Here is a 17,075-nt window from a genome sequence, read left to right on the forward strand (position 1 = left end):
AAAATGACCGGTTGGGTCATTACATTCTCCACCTTTTAAACAAACGTTCATCCTCGAACGGGTTTAGAATAATACCTGGAGTGCTAAATAAGTGTGGGTATTTGCTCCCCATGTCCTCCTCGGCCTCCCAAGTCGCTTCCTCGACTGGTTGGCCCCTCCACTGGACCTTTACTATAGAAATCCTCTTGGACCTCAATTGGCGAACTTGTTAATCAACAATGGCAAATGGCTCTTCTTCATAACCCAAACTCTTATCTAGCTGAACTGTGCTGAAGTCCAACACATGTGATAGGTCAGCATGATACTTCCGGAGCATAGATACATGGAAAACCGGATGAACTCCCGATAGACTGGGAGGCAATGCAAGCTCATAAGCAACCTCCCCAACTATAAATGTCTGAATGATAAATGGTTTATCATTCTGGAAACTAGAATCAAAGGGCTACAACTTTCATGTTTTGATAATGTTCAGATTCCTTATAGATTTCGAGATATAAGCTTCCAAAGTCAGCTCTGCGATTGCACCGGTTGCTGTCCAAAAATAGCTTCTGCAGCAGAAATATTTCAGCAGTTCCTTTTTGTCCGAAATCCATTCCGTTAACCTTCCGAAATCAACTTGAGGCCCTCGGGACAAAAACCAAATATACCAACATGTCCCAAAATACAATATGAACTTAGTTGAGGCTTCAAACCATGCCAAACAATGCCGAAATTACGAATCGCGCATCGAATCGAATTATGAGTTTTCAAATCTTCCAACTTGTATATTTTATGCCGAAATATATCAAATCAATTCGGAATGACTTCAAATTTTGCACACAAGTCATAAATGACATAACTGAGCTATGAAAATTTTCAGAATCGGATTTCGACCCCGATATCAAAAAGTCAACCACTCGGTCAAACTTCCCAAAAATTCAATTTTCGGCATTTTAAGCCTAATTCCACTACGGACTTCCAAATAAAATTTCGATCACGCTCCTAAGTCCAAAATCACCATACGGAGCTGTTGAAATCATCAAATTTCTATTCCGAGGTCATTTGCACATAATTTGACATTCGGTTACTATTTGAACTTAAACTTTTAATTTTTTATCAAAATTCCATATCTCGTGCTAGGGACCTCGGAATTTGATTCCGGGCATACGCCTAAGTCCCAAATAACGATACGGATCTACCGGAACTGTCAAAACACTTATCCGAGTCTGTTTGCTCAAAATGTTGACCAAAGTCAACTCAGTTGAGTTTTAAAGCTCTAATTCACATTTTAATTCATTTTTTCACCTGAAAACTTTCCGAAAAATTTTACGGACTGCGCACGCAAGTCGAGGAATGATAAATAGTGATTTTCAACTTTACCTTTTCCAAGGCATCTTTTACCAAATCAGTACCATATAACTTAGGCTCACCGGGCTCAAACCATCTGATAGGTGAACGGTATCGACGGCTATATAAAGCCTCAAATGGAGCCATCTCGATGCTGGATTGGTAACTGTTATTATAAGCAAACTCGGCCAAAGGCAAGAAACGATCCCACTGGCCTCCAAAGTCAATCACACATACCCTGAGCATATCCTCCAAAATCTGAACTGTCAGCTCTGACTACCCGTCGGTCTGCGGATGAAAGGTTGTGCTGAGCTCTACACGGGTCCCCAACTCACTCTGTACTGCTCTACAGAAATTTGAAGTAAACTGAGGGCCTCTATCTGATATGTTGGAAATTGGCACACCGTGCAACCGAACTATAACCCTAATATAAATCTGGGCCAACCTCTCTGAAGTATACGTAGTCACAACAGGAATAAAATGTGTCGACTTGGTCAACCTGTCAGCAATCACCCAAACTGCATCAAACTTCCTCAAGGTCCGCGGAAACCCAACTACAAAGTCCATAGTAATTCGTTCCCATTTCCACTCGGGTATAGCCATTTGCTGAAGTAGGCCACCTAGCCTCTGGTGCTCATATTTAACTTGCTGACAATTTAGACACCTAGTTACATACTCAACTATGTCCTTTTTCATTCATCGCCACCAATAATGCTGCCTCAAGTCACGATACATCTTTGTAGCACCTGGATGAATAGAATACCAAGAACTGTGTGCCTCCTCCAGGATATGTTTCCTCAGTTCATCCACATTAGGAACACATAGACGATCCTGGAGTTGCAGAACACCATCTGCACCAATAGTAACTTCCTTGGCACCACCTCGTAGTACCGTTTCTCGAAGAACCATTAAGTGTGGATCATCATACTGGCGAGCCTTGATCTGCTCAAATAGTGAACACTAAGCTACGACACATGCAAGAACTCGGCTGGGCTCTGAAATATCTAACCGCACAAGTCTATTGGCCAAGGACTAGATATCCAAAGCTAATGGCCTTTCTTCTGCTGAAATGAAAGCCAAACTACCCATGCTCTCCGCCTTTCTACTCAAGGCATCTGCAACTACATTTTCTTTACATGGATGATATAGGATAGTAATATCATAATCTTTTAATAATTCCAGCCATCTGCGCTGCCTCAAATTTAGGTCCCTCTGCTTGAACAAATGCTGAAAACTGTGGTGATCAGTATAAACTTCACAGGGCACCCCATAAAGATAATGCCTCCAAATCTTAAGGGCGTGAACAATCGCAGCTAACTCCAAATCATGTACCGGATAATTCTGTTCGTGGGGTTTCAATTGAGTGAAGCATATGCAATAACTCGCCCCTCCTGCATCAATACACAACCCAAACCAACGCGTGAAGTGTCGCAGTACACTGTATACATCCCCGAACCGGAAGGCAACACTAACACCGGTGATGTAGTCAATGCTGTCTTGAGCTTCTGAAAGCTCACCTCACAATCATCAGACCATCAGAACGGAGCACCATTTTGGGTTAATTTGGTCAAAGGTGATGCAATAGATGAAAAGCCCTCCACGAACCGATGATAATAACCTGCTAAACCCAGGAAACTTCTGATCTCAGTCACCGAAGTGGGACGATGCCAATCTTAACTGCCTCAAACTTTTTGGGATAAACTTTAATACCTTCACCCAATACAATATGTCCCAAAAATGCTACAGACTCTAGCCAAAACTCACATTTAGAGAACTTAGCATATAGCTTTTGTTCCCGCAATGTCTGGAGCACTACTCTCATATGTTGCTCATGTTCCTCTTTGCTGCGCGAGTAGATTAAAATGTCATCAATGAAGACAATGACAAATGAATCAATATATGGCCTGAATACCCTGTTCATCAGATCCATAAATGCTGCCGGGGAATTAGTTAAACCGAAAGACATTACCAGAAACTCATAATGACCATATCTAGTACGAAAAGCAGTTTTCGGAACATCCGAATCTCGAATCTTCAACTAATGATACCCCGACCTCAAGTCAATCTTAGAGAGCACCCTAGCACCCTGCAACTGGTCAAATAGGTCATCAATATGCGGCAACGGGTACTTGTTCTTAATAGTGACTTTGCTGAATTGGCGATAATCAATACACATCTGCATTGTTCCATCCTTCTTTTTTACAAATAATACTGGTGCACCCCAAGGCGATACACTCGGTCTGACGAACCCGTTGGCTCATAACTCTTCAAGTTGTTCTTTTAATTCTTTCAATTCTTTCGGAGCCATGCGATAAGGTGGGATAGATATAGGTTGGGTATCTGGAGCCAAGTCAATACAAAAATCAATATCACGATCAGGTGGCATACCTGGAAGATCTGAAGGAAATACATTGGAGAACTCCTAAACTACTGGCACTGAATCAATAGCCGGAGTCTCTGCAGTAGTATCCCGAACATAGGCTAGATAAGCCAAACAACCCTTCTCAACCATGTGTTGAGCCTTTATAAAATAAATAACCCGATTAAATGAACTAACCGACGAACCCTTCCACTCTAGCCTAGGCAAAGATGGAATAGCCAAGGTAACAGTTTTGGCATGACAATCTAGAATAGCATGAGATGGAGATAACCAGTCCATACCTTGAATAATTTCAAAATCGATCATCTCGAGCAATAAGAGATCTGCTCTAGTTTCATAACCACAGAATGTAATAATACAGGACCGGTAGATCCGGTTCACAATAACAGAATCGCCTACAGGAGTGGACATATAAATAGGAGTACTCAAGGACTCACAAGAAATACCGAGTAATGGAGCAAATAGAGACGACACATATGAATACGTGGATCCTGGATGAAATAATACTGAGGCATCTTTGCCGCAAACAAAAATAATACCTGTAATCACAGCATCTGAGGCCTCTGCATCTGGTCTAGCCGGAAAAGCATAGAACCAAGCTGGAGTGCCAACTGGCTGGCCTCCGCCTGGCTGACCTCCACCTCTAGGACGACCCCTACCCACCTGTCATCCACCTCTTGGTGGTCGGACTACTAGTAGAGCAACTAGTCCGGTAAGCATAGGCTGCTGACCCTGCTGTACTGGTCTACCCCGAAGCCTGGGGCAAAACCTCCACATGTGACTGGGAGCCCCGCACTCATAATAACTATTTGGTGCGATGGGCTGCTGACTAAGAGTCTGGCCCTGGGGACCTGAATACCCACTAGGAGGACCCTGAATAGCTGGTGGGCGGTAAGAATTCTCTGGTATAGCACTGAGGACCCTGATAAGTTTTGACATCGAATGTAGAAGTTGGAAATTCTAAGTTTCATTAAGCTTGAATTGGAGCATGATTCGTGATTTTAGCGTTGTTTGATGTGATTTGAGGTTTCAAATAAGTTCGTATGATGTTTAGGACTTATTAGTGTATTTGGTTGAGGTCCCGAGGGCCTCGGATGAGTTTCAGATGGTTAACGGATCAAAAGTGGGACTTAGCTACTGCAAAAGCTGCTGCAATTTTTCTGCTGGAAATGCTGTCAAAATCGGGTTGCCTGTCAAAATTGGGCTGCCTGTCAAAATCGAGCTACCTATCAAAAATCGGGCTCCCTGACAAAATCGAGCTCCCTGACAAAATTGGACTCCCTGTCAAAATCCGACTCCCTGTCAAAATCGGACTCCCTGTCAAAATTGAACTCCCTGACAAAATCGAGCTCCCTGACAAATCGAGCTCCCTAACAAAATCGAGCTCCCTGACAAATTGAGCTCCCTGACAAAATCGAGTTCCCTGACAAATCGAGCTCCCTGACAAAATCGAGTTCCCTGACAAAATCGATCTCCCTGACAAATCGAGCTCCCTGACAAAATCGAGCTCCCTGATAAATCGGGCTCCCTGACAGATCTGTAAGTTATAAAAATAGGGGACTTCGTCCCATTTGGCATTATTTGATGTAATTAAATGTGACATACTACTTAACTCATTTCTATTGTCATTTTATCTTATAATATCGGTTAAACATTTTACCATGCCATTATTTATTCTCTAGTAGGGCCTGACCTGACCTCGTCACTACTCTACCGAGGTTAGGCTTGGCACTTACTGGGTACCGCTGTGGTGTACTCATACTACGCTTCTACACATTTTTTTTTTGCAGATCCAGGTACATCTTATCAGATCATGCATCAGTAAACTAGCTGTACGAGGAGACTTGGAGGTATATTTGCCAGCGTCTGCAGACTCCGGAGTCCCCTTCTATCTTACTATGTTGTCTTCCTTATTTGCTTTAGACTCTGATGTATAGAGATATAGAGAATAAATTCTTAGAAGCTTGTGACTTATTTTTACCGGGTTTTGGGAGTTGAAATTGTTTGACTTGTAGTTTATTTGTTTCAGATATTTATTATTATTCTGCATTGATAGGCTTACCTAGTCTTAGAGACTAGGTGCCATCACGACATCCTACAGAGGGAATTTGGGGTCGTGACAAGTTGGTATCAGAGCACTAGGTTCATAGGTGTCATGAGTCACAAGCAGGTTTAGTAGAGTCTTGCAGATCGGTACAGAGACGTCTATGCTTATCTTCGAGAGGCTATGGAACTGTTAGGAAATATTCACTTCTTTGACTCCTTATCGTGCGGTATTGATTTAGCTTGAAACATATATCTTATATTCCTTTGTATCTACTCGTGTATGACATTGCGCACTCGGTATCAGTTGTGCGTCAACGGTTCGTGATGTTGTAGATGGACTATGAGGGAGCCAGAGATGCTCAAACATTGCCTCAATGTGTGGTTCCGACTAAAGATGCGGACGTATTGAGAGATCACCCAGTGAATCATGTAGCAGGGTGCAATGGATGTTGGCATCTGGTTGATTTATACAAGCTATGAAGGTTATTATTGTAAATCATTGGACTGTGACCTATGACTTCGCACCGAGTGGGGGTAGTCCACTATCAATGGATGGATTGCGGGGTCATGTGTTATGTCAGTTTTGCCTTGAAATATATATATGTGGTACTGAAAGGTTCCCTAAAAATTTACACATGTTTAAGGCTTGCGATTTTGTAGAGGATAAGGTTGGAACTTGCGGTATGTCTGCCTCCTTAATAATCATATACTTCAGTACCAAAGGAGTTATAGAAACAACTCTAAATTTGCAGAAGGTCTACTCAGTGTGAACCTCACGGTTGCGGATTTTGGGGTGCTTCGGAGGAAGTACAATTGTTGACGAGATTCTGGACTATGTGGTTCGTGCCAAAATTTGTCTGTGTAGAGCTCTACTTTTGTGATCGATGTGTATAAATAGGGGTAAGGGTTACCCCAAGGAAGAATCGAAGAGTATGTTAAGAAATTGGTCAACTCAACAGTGTTGAGTCAGCATAACAAAAGAAGAAATTTGCTTGGGAGAGATAATTCTCCACCGGTGTTTGTGGCAAGACTATGAAGAGGGCAGACCAGCCAATGCAACACCGCCCACTTGGCTTAATTCTCAGAAATGCTTTTAAAAGAATTTGTTTCCCGGACTCTCCATAATGCGTGGCACATAGGGTTGAACGGTTGCGTCAGGTCATCATGACGGTGTCAGAATATGCCATCAAGTTCAATAAGTTAGCCCGTCATACTCCTACTTTGCTTCCTACAACCAGAGAGCGAGTCTACGGACTCATTAAAGGACTAAGTTATGATCGTAAAATTTTGTACTCGGGAGCTACAGGTTGATACTTCATTTCTACTAGTTGTAGAAATTGTCAAGATATTAGAACATGTTCGGGGTGAGGAAAAAGGAAAACTTAGGAGACCAAGAGGTCTCGAGGTTCTGGAGGATTCAGTGAATTCTACTCTGCAAGTATAAATCATTAGGGCGGGGGCTCGGGCAGTCAGCCAGCCCAGTCCGCACATTGGATTACTCAGGGTGCTCCAGTAAGTTCGTTTAATGCACCACCTACATGAGTTTCCTACAATGGTTATTCCAGTTATCTGGCACGGACTCAATATGAGCACTCAAACCCGCAAAGGGGTTGTTATGAATACGATGATACTAGGCACATCATGAGAAAATTGTCCAAAACTTGGGAGAGACATATTTCATCAAAGCACTCAGGCTACGTGCCCCATTGCAGTTACTACACCACCCACACAACTAGTTAGGGGTGGAGGACAGGCGGGTAGAAGGCGTCCTAGAGGTGGAGACCCAACCGTTGATATATTTATTTTATGGTATGATGGAGGTCGCTACATCAGATGGTGTTGTTACAGATACGACCTCGATTTAATATAAAGGAATAATTTCCTTAACTTGATTCGGTTCTAAGTATCGAAACGAGTCCTCCTATGGTGCTCCACATATGAGTGAGCTTCGTAATTCTATAATCTACTTATGTGTTTACTCCTGTTGGGAGATTATATGGAGATAACTACGCCTATCATTCCATGTTGGTCACTAATAAGAGCTGTGAGGATAAATGTGTCTTTCTATTACTCATTTCGGTAAGTTTTGATGTAATTTACGGATAATTCATTACAAATTGTGAATTATATGCCCTGCCGGTGTGGGGTTCATTATGTGTTGTGATTTTATTTAACGAAAATTACTTAAAAGGAGCAAATGGAAAGTTTCAATTGGCACGATGTGCATAATACTTGTGATTCAGAACTGAGGATGAGATCCTCGCATTTTAATATAAACTGATATGTTTAAACCGGGCTACGAGCTGCGGTGGAAATTATATAAGGACGAGATCCTTGTAAGAAAAATTCTTATGTTTAAGTTCTCCCTTGTAAATCTTAATTTGTACTATAGTACTAATAGGGAGTCATGCCTGTTAGGTTTATTTGAAAATTCTATATGAAATTCTCTGTGCATACTTGCCAAATTTGTGTTGTAATTTTTGTGTTTTAACCTACTAGGTAGGTTCTCGCCCAGGTGACGTTAAATGTGACTCATTAATTCGGGTAAATAATTATGAGGTCTCCATGCCTCGTGTCTCGTTATCAGTATTGTAAAGGTTTGAAACGAGATTTTTGTTAACATGAAGTTAATTGACGATTTTGTAATTGATTATGAACAACTATTAAGACCAAATTGACCAGAAGGGTGCTCCGTTCAGGTGGACCGAAGAATGTGAGGAGAGCTTCCAAAAGCTTAAGACAACCCTAACTACAGCCTCAGTATTGGTATTACCTACAGGTTCAGGGTCTTATACTGTGTATTGTGATGCGTCGCAGTGTTGATGCAAGACGGTAGGGTGATTGCCTACGCGTCCCGACAGTTAAAGGTACATGAGAAGAATTATCCGGTCCATGACCTTGAGTTAGTAGCTATTGTTCATGCCTTGAAGATTTATCCGGTCCATGACCGCCCGGTCTCTGATGCTCGTACTTCACATGCTGATAATTTAAACACTGAGTTACAAACCCCACTATATCTTTCTTCATTTTTCTCCACTAATAGTCTTGTCTCAAGTCCTGATACATTTTTGTGGCACCCGGATGAATGGAGTACCGCAAACTGTGGGCCTCCTCAAGAATCAACTCCCGCAGTCCATCTACATTTGGTACACAAATTCAACCCTGCATACTCATCATCCCATCATCTCCGATAGTAACATCTTTGGCATCACCGTGATGAACTGTGTCCTTCAGGATAAGTAAATGGGGATCATCATACTGGCGCTCTCTGATGCGGTCACATAAGGAAGACCGAGAAACACACAAGCTAGAACCCGACTGGGCTCCGAAATATCTAATCTCACAAACTGGTTGGCCAAGGCTTGAACATCAACTGCAAGAGGCCTCTCACCAACATGAATGAATGCAAGGTTACCCATACTCACCGCCTTTCTACTCAAGACATCGGCCACCACATTGGCCTTTCCGGGATGGTATAGAATAGTAATATCATAGTCCTTTAGCATCTCCAACCATCTTCGATGTCTCAAATTTAGATCTTTTTGTTTGAACAAGTGCTGGAGACTCCGATGATCCGTAAATACTTCACAGGACACACCGTAGAGATAGTGCCTCCAAATCTTTCGTGCATGAACAATGGCTGCCAATTCAAAATCATGAACATGGTAGTTCTTTTCATGTGGCTTCAATTGGCGCGAAGCATAAGCAATCATTATACCATCATGCATTAAGACACACCCAATACTGATCCGAGAAGTATCACAATACATTGTGTAAGAGCCTAAAGCTGAAGGCAAAACTAGAACTGGAGTTGTGGTCAAAGCGGTCTTGAGCTTCTGAAAGCTCTCTTCACACTCATCCAACCACCTGAATGGAGCACCTTTCTGGGTCAATTTAGTCATAGGTGCCACAATAGACGAGAAGCTCTCCACAAAGCGACGATAATAACCGGCCAAGCCGAGAAAACTCCAAATCTCAATAGCTGAAGATGGCCTGGGCCAACTCTGAACTGTCCCTATCTTCTTCGGATCCACCTTAATTCCCTCACCGGACACTATGTGTCCCAAGAATGCTACTGAACTAAGCCAGAACTCACACTTAGAAAATTTGACATAAAGTTTCTCCTCCCTCAGCCTCTGTAATACAATACTCAAGTGTTGTGCATGTTCCTCCTAACTACGTGAGTACACCAGGATATCATCAATAAATACTACAACAAACAAATCAAGATACAGCTGAAATACATTATTCATCAAGTGCATAAATGTTGTTGGGGCGTTGGTCAGCCCAAAGGACATCACAAGAAATTCATAGTGACCATAACGGGTCCTGAATGCCGTCTTTAGAATATCTGAATCCCGAATCTTCAACTGATGATACCTAGACCTCAAGTCGATCTTAGAGGACACCCTCGCTCCTTGAAGCTGGTTAAATAAATCATCAATACGTGGCAAATGATACTTGTTCTTGATGGTAACCTTGTTCAACTCCCTATAGTCGATGCACATCCGCATAGTACCATCTTTATTTTTCACAAATAGAACTGGTGCACCTCAAGGCGACACACTAGGCCTAATAAACCCCTTATCAAGAAGTTCCCGGAGTTGCTCTTTCAATTCTTTCAATTCAGTTGGTGCCATACGATACGGGGGAATAGAAATGGGTTGAGTGCTCGACACCAAGTCAATACCGAAATCAATATCCATGTCGGGTGGCATACCCGGTAGGTCTACAGGAACTACATTCGAAAAGTCTCGCACTACCGGTACAGAATTAATAGTAGGAGTGTCTGTATCAACATCTCTCACAAAGGCCAAATATGACAAACACCCCTTTCCAACCATGCGTTGGGCCTTCAAGTAAGAAATTACTTTGCTGGGAACATAATCTAGAGAACCTCTCCACTCGACCTCGGCAACCCCGTAATCGCCAACATCACAGTTTTTGCATGACAGTCCAGAATAGCATGACATAGAAACAACCAATCCATACCCAAGATTACATCGAAATCAACTATATTAAGCAATAAGAGATTAACTCTAGTTTCCAGTCCCCCAATAGTTATCACACACGATCGATACACACGGTCCATAATAATAGTATCGCCCACCGGCATAGATACACAAACAGGTGAAACTAAGGACTCACGGGGCATATCCAGATAATGAGCAAAATGATGATACATACGAATATGTGGAACCAGGGTCAAATAATATAGAAGCTTCCCTGTGGCATACTGAGACAATACCTGTGATTACTGCATCTGAAGCAACAACATCTGTCCTGGAAGGTATAGCATAGAATCGGGTCTGACCGCCACCTGATCGGCCTCCCCCTCTTGGGCGATCCCTAGCTGACTGAGCCCCACCCTGAGCTGGTTGGGCGGGTGGTGAAACAACTGGTGCTGAAATCGTAATCTGACTCCCTTGCTAAGATGAACCTCCCATAAGGTGGGGGCAGTATCTCTTTATGTGACCGAAATCTTCACACTCAAAAAAACCCTTCTCTGAAAATGTCAGCAAGTACTGATGTGGACCCCGAGAACCAGAATTACTACCAGAAGAACCTGGCACAAATGAACCCTGAACTGATGGTGCATGAGATGAACTCTGAGCTGGAAGTTCACTAAGAGAAGACTAACTCGGTTGAGCACTGTATGAACCATGGCTAGCTGATGCGCCACGATGAGCTGGGCAAGCCATCTGAGCGGGTCTATAAGGTCGACCCTTGCTATGATAGGACTATCCCCCAGAAGGAACACCACTGGAATTACATAGACCACGAGACCTCTTGGCCTCCCTATCCTCACGCTCCTAAGTACGGACCATTTCTAGCCGTCGAGCACTATCAACTACCTCGTCGAATTTAGCACATGCTATATTTCCCAGAGTCATACCAAAACGGAACTGATGGTTGAGGCCATTAATGCACCTCCTGATCTTCTCCCTCTCCGTGGGAACCAACCAAACTGCATGACGAGCCAATTCTGAAAACCACATCTCATACTAAGTCACAGACAGGTCCTCCTAACGTAAATACTAAAACTGCCTGCGCAGTTCCTCTCTGCGGGTTTGTGGCACAAACTTCTCCAGGAATAATACGGAGAACTCATGCCATGAAAGTGGTGCTACACCAACTGGTCTGTTCCTCTCATAAGTCTCCCACCATCTGAAGGCTGCCTCGGTCAGCTGAAAAGTAGTAAATGAGACCTCACTGGTCTCCAGAATACCCGTTGTACGAAGCATTCGCTGGCATCTGTCCAAGAAATCCTGAGCATCCTCTGACTCAGTTCCACTGAAAGTTGGAGGATGGAGTCTCCCAAAACCTCTCTAATCTTTTCTGCTCCTTGTCATTCATAATAGGACCCACCTGGGCCTGAGCAACTGCAACCGGCTGGATCGGTAGTGCCCTCTGTATCTGAAGTCCCTACACTACCTACTCTGGAGTACAGGTGACAAGGGTATGAATACCTCCCCCGGCCTGAGAAGCGGCTGGTGCAGCCTGAGTCAAAACCACCTGAGCAAGGCCAGTGCAAACAATCAATATCTAGGCCAAAGCCTCCTGAAGGTTTGGAATCACAATAGGCATAGTTGGTGCCTGAGCTGGCCCCGCCGGCTCACTATATTTGGAACCTACTCCTCGGCTGGAGAAATTGGTGGTTTTACAAGTGCTGCTCCAATTGTTGTATGAGCTACACCTCGACCTCTGCCACGGCCCTTGCCTCTACCACGGCCACGGCCTCTCGTGGCCCTAACTGGTGGCACTGGTGGCTGGTCGTCCGATCCGGTAGTACATGTCCTCATCATCCGTGAGAGAATAGAATAACAGAAGTTTAGTTTCCGGAATTAACAAATTCGCACGACATAAAACAAGAAAATGAATTTTTTCTAAGGGTTCGGCAGCCTCTCGAAGATAAGTACAGATGTCTCTGTACCGATACGCAAGACTCTACTAAACCTGCTCAAAACTCATGAGACCTATGTAACCTAGGCTCTGATACCAACTTGTCACGACCCAAAATCTGCATATCGTGATGGCGCCTATCTCAATACTAGGCAAGCCGATAACCTCAATAAACCACAATTTCTCTTAAGTTTGAAAACATAATGTTTAAATTCAATATAAAAATCTCACAAATACTGATATAAGTACACTCCCAAAACTCGGTGTCACTGAGTACATGAGCATCTAAATGATAACATAGTCTGACTGATAAAAACATTGTCTGGAAATATAGAATCGTACAGATAAATGAAAGGAAAGAGAGTCAAGGTTTGCGGACGCTAAGCAGCTACCTCGATAGTCTCCAACATATGAAACTCCAAAATCTAGCAACCACCGTATCCGGAAGTACCTGAATCTACACACGAAGTGCAGAGTATAGTATGAGTACAACCGACCCCATGTACTCAATAAGTAACAAGACTAACCTTTGGGCTGAAAGTAGTTACGAGCTCAATAGGTACAGTCCACTTTAGAAATAACAGTACAGAAATGTAGGCATGCTTTCAAGTTTAACAGTTAAGCTTAGTACAAGTAAAATAGATCAATTCTGAATGATATGAGGAATATGACATCTCTATATATACATGCCAATGTACATGATGTATATGATGGACCTCAGTGGAAACCTTGTGTACTCAAAATCTCAAAATACTCAGTCACTCAGTATTGTATATGGTCAATCCAGCCATGGAAGATCCCCATATATATATATATATATATATATATATATATATATATATATATACACACACACACACACACATCAACTGACGGTCAATCACTCAGTATTGTATAAGGCCAATCCAGCCAGGTGAAGATCCATCCCCAAATATAAAAGATTCGGATAAGATCCATGTTCAGGGAAGATCCACCCATCAATATAAATTCTTCGGGCAAGATCCATGCCCAAGGAAGATCCATCCCTCAATATAAAATAAACCGCGCTCACTGTGAGGGGTGCAGACTCCGGAGGGGCTCATTCAGCCCAAGCGCTATAATAGCCAGATTCATGCATAAATAATAAAATATGATGCGGCGTGCAGCCCGGTCCCATAAATATTACTCAAAATATCCAGTCGCTCGGGCTCTCAATGACATGAAAATCAACGTGACATGATGATATGATGTATCAAAGAATGACAACAGGGATTGAGATATGATATGCAAATGATAGATGTGACTGAGTATAAAATTATAAATTTAAACAAGTAATTCAATAGCAATAAGACCTATGTGGGTCCCAAAAATATCGGCATGTAGCCTAAACATGATCTTTAATATGAGTCTCAGCTCAATTCCCTCTAACACGTGGAGGATATGTGAACAACGGCATGATTATTTGACTATGCAACTCCACGGAATCAATTAAGTCACAATTTTTATGGTACATGCTCACACGCCCGTCACCTATCATGTGCGACACCTCCAAACAATTCACATAATACATAATTCAGGGATTCATACCTATACAACCAAGTTTAGAAGTGTTACTTACCTCAAACCGTGTAATTTTTTATTCCAATATGCCCTTGCCTCGCGAATCGGCCTACGAATGTCTCGAATCTAGTCACAATTAATTCGATTCAGTCAATACAAATTATAGGAATTAATTCCATATGAAAATACTAATTTTTCAACAAAATTCAAAATTCAACTTAAAACGTGTCAGTGGGGCCCACGTCTCGGAACCCGACAGAAGTTATAAAATATGAACGCCCATTCAACCACGAGTCCAACCATACCAAATTTACCAAATTCCGACAACAACTCGACCTCCAAATTCTCAAATCGTATCTTCAAATTCCTAGGCCCAAATCCTCGAATTTCACCATAAAGACACATAATCTAGTCGAAATACTCAATGATAATTCAATATTATTGACTAACAATGATCATAAGTGACTTATCTCAAGTTTTCCCATGAATTTCCTCTGAAAAATCGCCTCAACCCGTGTTTGAAATGCCCAAGAATGAGAAAATCTCTGACCCCTCTGTTTTTGTACACTGTCCAGAGGTTCCGCACCTGAGGAATTTTTAACCATTTTTGTGGTCATTTTACCGCTTCTGCGAAGAATTGCCCGCTTCTGCGGTCCAGTCCCTCCTTAGCCCAAGCCGCATCTGCGACCATTTTGTCGCTTTTGCGGTCGCGCGTCTGCGAGCTTTCGTCCGCTTCTGCGGACCTCACATTTTTTCGAGCTCGCACCTGCGTGATAATTTCCACAAGTGCGATTGTATCAATAGGCAGAAATTCTCAGCTTTGTTCTAAGTTCAAATTTGATCCGTTAACCATCTGAAACTCACCTGATGCCCCCGGGACCTCAACTAATTATACCAATAAGTCCCAAAATATCATACGAACTTAGTCGAAGCCTCAAATTACATCAAACAACGCTAAAAACACGAATCATACCCAAATTCAAGTTTAATGAAACTAAGAAATTCCAACTTCTACATTTGATGTTGAAACCTATCAAATCAAGTCCGATTGACCTCAAATTTTGCACACAAGTCATAAATGACATAAAGAGCCTATAAAAAATTTTAGAACTGGATTCCGACCCCGATATCAAAAGTCAACTCCCAGTCAAACTTTCAAACTTTAAATTTCCTATTTTCACCATTTCAAGCATAATTTAACTACGGACGTCCAAATAATTTTTCGGACATACTCCTAAATCCAAAATCACCATACGGAGCTATTGGAATCATCAAAACTCTATCATGGAGTCGTTTACATATAAGTCAATATCTGGTCAATTATTTCCACTTAAGCTTTAAATCTTGGAACTAAGTGTTCCAATTCATTCTGAAACTTCCCCGACAAGTCACATAATTATAATTTCACACAGGATAAGCAGTAAATGGGGGAATAGGGTTGTAATACTCAAAACGAACGGCCGGATCGTTACAGATTTACCGACCAAAGTGATCTAAATATTTGAATTTATTTCGTCATCCCAATTTTTCATATTTGCGATCAAAACGGTCGGAAGTTTCAGGCTGATTCAGTCGAAAGTTCTTTCCAACCATCTATGTTTCAACTATTTGACTTCCGTCGGAAATCGGTCGGAACACTAATTTTCGACCAATCTCTGACAGTTTTGGCGGTCGGAAATTTGACATTTTCTAGTAGTGCTGGGAACAAGAATTATCATTGTCTATGTGTTAACATGTAGAAAGAGAAACCAACAATGTTTGATACTAACATAAGTTATTTTTCACATTTTCATGAAAAATATTTTCCTATATTTGGTTGGCAAGTAAAACGTATTTTCAGGAAACTTATAAATTAAGGATGAATAACACCATTAGCAAAGCGGAGAGTGTTTTAATAAAAGATTTGAGTAGTAAAGGCTTGTAATAATATTTAAGGGTTTGTTTAAGCAGTTAAAAGTTACTCATGGTAAGAAAAATGATTTTGTGAAGAAATTCAAAAAATAGTTTTCTCCCTTTCGATGAACCCGATAGCCAAACACTTGAAAATGATTTCTCATATCTTTCGCCGTATCAAATACACTTGAAATTAGTCAAGAAAGTTACCTTCTTGTCAACATAGTCAGCTTAGAAACTTGAATGGGCTCTTTCATAAGGGTCAGAAGGCAAGAGAGGAGATTTGTCCCTCCAGACTTCATCAAAGTACTGAACGATTATTAGGGACTCACAAACATGCTTTCCCTTGTGAATCAAAACTGGGATTTGCTTATGAACATGGTTCATCTTAAGGAGTAATGGGCTCTTGTTGTTCAGATTTTCCTCCTTGGATGTGTAGTATGTGCGCCCCTGTGGAGGAAAAGATGCGAGAGTCAAGGCTGAGATGGTTGCGGGCATGTTAAAAGGAGAAGCACATATGCCCCAGTTAGGAGGTGTAAGAGGTTGGCCTTTGGGGGTAAGAGGGAGGTGTGAGAGGTTGGCTTTGGGGGTAAGAGGAAGGGTAGAGGTAGGCCAAAGAAGTCTTGGGGAAAGGTGATCAGGCGGGACATGGCGCAGCTTGAGCTAACCGTGGAGATAACCCTTGATAGGAGGGTGTGGAGATTGAGGATTAGGGTTAAAGGTTAGTAGATAGTCAAATGTTTCCCTTTGTTTTCATTAGTTCAATAGTATTAGTGTTAGTATGGTACTCTTTTATCCTTAGTTTGCTATTATCGCATATCTTGTTATGTTATTACTTGTCATTAGTATTGCATTAGTTAGCTATCACTGCATACCTTGTATTGTTGTTACTTACTATCAGTACTTCTTTCATATTTTCTATTGCATTCTTGGATTTAGTTTTCTAAATATATTGTCTTGCTATTACTTGTTATCGGTGCTTCTTCCA

Source organism: Nicotiana tomentosiformis, chromosome 7 (assembly GCF_000390325.3).
Source record: "Nicotiana tomentosiformis chromosome 7, ASM39032v3, whole genome shotgun sequence".
Classification (NCBI taxonomy): Eukaryota; Viridiplantae; Streptophyta; class Magnoliopsida; order Solanales; family Solanaceae; genus Nicotiana; species Nicotiana tomentosiformis.